The sequence below is a fragment of the Pteropus vampyrus genome, unplaced genomic scaffold (genome assembly GCF_000151845.1).
Source record: "Pteropus vampyrus isolate Shadow unplaced genomic scaffold, Pvam_2.0 Scaffold17, whole genome shotgun sequence".
Classification (NCBI taxonomy): Eukaryota; Metazoa; Chordata; class Mammalia; order Chiroptera; family Pteropodidae; genus Pteropus; species Pteropus vampyrus.
In genome coordinates this window covers 5,674,446-5,677,079 of record NW_011888798.1, presented here as the reverse complement: position 1 = coordinate 5,677,079, position 2,634 = coordinate 5,674,446, and the positions used below count along the sequence as shown (strand labels likewise).

The 2,634-nt window shown below is 32.0% G+C and overlaps 1 pseudogene; it reads right to left on the bottom strand.

Moving 5' to 3' along the window:
* Positions 1-270: 270 nt before the first annotated feature.
* Positions 271-388, bottom strand: LOC111736070 (annotated as a pseudogene).
* Between the last annotated feature and the right edge of the window lie 2,246 nt (positions 389-2,634).

The window sequence follows — 2,634 nt, the reverse complement described above, 5'->3', positions numbered from 1 at the left end:
TTCAAAGAATTATCAATTTTTCTGATGCTTTTGTTAGTAGATAAAATAAAATTTTCTTTTAGTAAAGAAAACTATACTTACATGTGGTATATTAAAATATACATACTTTCTCTAATTTATGAAAAAAATACTTCAATTTATTGATTTTTAAGTCTACCTTGAACCTTTTAAACTACTATTTCTGTTCCTTTAAATCTGGCTATGGAAGAAGATATTTATTTATTTATTTATCTGTTTGTTTGTTTATTTATTTGTTTGTTTGTTTGTTAATGCCTACAGCACCTGGTATTCCGAGGTGGTCTTTCATTCAAGTACTAACCAGGCCCGACCCTTCTTAGTTTCCGAAATCAGAAAAGATCGGGCACGTTCAGGGTGGCATGCCGTAGACTAGAAGAAGATTTTTAAATGACAGTTCACTTATTTCCTACACAAGTCATCCAATTAAAGGACTTTTACCAAGATTGTTACACTTTGAAATTTACATAATTTGACAGTTGGATCATTTGATAGCCTTTACTTTAAGAATGTCATTTTTGCTAGCTGTCTAATTTATTGTTTTAAAATTATGCTTATGCTGCTGAAAAGTGCAGAAATTACTTCAAAATCTTAGTCTGAGTATGAAGGAATAAGACAAATAAATGTTTAATTCGCTAGTCTTCAACTTTCTTGAGGACAGGTTCCTTGTATCCCCCAAATTCATGACAGAGAATAGGCACTGAATGAATTTTGGGAGGATGCATTAATAAACAGTCTCTCTCTCTAACTGATCAAAGTCAGTTTCATGTAAGTCACAAGCATATTCCGAGGAATTTTTACCCTTTCAACAAAAATGGTTTGAGAGTCTTCTATGTAACAGACTGTGCTAAATTGATGAATAAGACAGTACCCCTGCTCTTGGCAGTAAAGCATTTTCAGCTGGTTATGGACAATTTTCTTAAACGAACTTATATTAGCATATATACTTTGCTTATATATATGCAAGATTTAGACAGGTTAAGCTAACGCAGAGATTCTCATTCTTGAATGAACATTAAAATGGCCTTCATAGTTTTTTTCACAATATCAATACCTGGACACCACCCACAGAAATTCTAATTTAATTAGTCTGGGATAAGGATTGTTCACAGATGTTTTTAAAAGCTCCCAAGATGAATCTAATATACAACCTTGGTTCAGAATCATTAGTCTAGTTACTCCTGTGCCTTGCTACTATAAATATGTTTCTTAGAATAGCATCATTACTATCACATAAGAGGTTGCTAGAAGGGCAAAATCTCAAGGCTTACCTAAAACTTATTGTATCAGAATCAACATTTTGACAAGAACTTCCAGGAGATTTCTATGCACATTAAAATTTAATAAGTGCTCTGTTCAGTGTATAAGGTATTATGACAAAATTGTATTTTAGAGATGGTTCAGAGAAAGACGTGATATAACACCAAGTATGCCAGGAATTTTCCTGGGAAAAGCACCAAGTATCCACAGTCTATACTGCAGACAAAAGTCATTAATGATCATAGGCTAGCTCTTATCTATAGACTTAACACAGTTTATAAGTGTGTTAATGTTAAAGCTGGTCAAAGGGAATTATTTTAAACATTTACTCAAAGAGATTTAAGATGTCCCATGTGAGGGTATGAGAGACACAAATTTGGATAAGGAGAAATTCAAAAGTTTTTTTTTACTAAAACATAATGATATGGATAGAGATAACTCAAGTCATGCCTGAAAAACTATGGCAGAACCCTAAGTAGCAAAGAAAACAGCAAAGCTCTCGTCAAAAACCTTAGATTTGATCTCTTTCTAAAGAGATGTGTTTGGCAAGATCATTTGGAGTACAGTGTACTTGGCTTAAAAGTGGCATTGGAAAGGAAAATGTCTTGGTTATTTCTAGCATTTAAGTTTTTATTTGTTTATTGCTTCTAAACCATTTATTTTCATCTATTCTATAGTCTAGCCAAATTCCATTGGTCTAAGTGTCATTTTTTAACTTTTATATTTGTCATTATTTCACTGTTTTATTTTTTGGTCAATATCTACTCTATTTTTGAAAGAACATTTGGATTGTGTGTTTCATGACATCACTTCAACCTTCTGCAGTTTCATTCTGCTCTTATTGTGTTTAAGTCAGATTTCTGAACTCTGCTTTTTTAATTTCTTTGCAATCTTTTATTACCTATTCTATCTATTTATTTATTCCTAGTTGCATCTTCACCACCTTCCATTTAACTGTAACATCTCTTATTTTTCTTAGTGGCTATAGTTCCTTGACTTCTATTAATAAAATAATGTGATGATTAAAAAAAAAATCTTAAGTCATATTTTTTAATTATAAAGAATTTAACTGCTTTCTGCATATAGAGTACATTTGTTTTAAAGTTTCTCAGGTAATTCTAACATGCAATCTCATTGTATTAATGAAAGTGGAGTTGACAGAAGTGTCTCCTGACCTTCCTTCCTTCCATGGATTCAATGTACAGCTACACATGAAGCAATTCCCTCTGAAAGAAATATAGAAATTAGCTGAGCAACAACTACACATAGAGTAAATGAGAAAATACCTACATCAATACAGGTAGGAATGACTGAGACACACTTGTGTCATAAACACAGCACCATACAATCAGGAAGGAA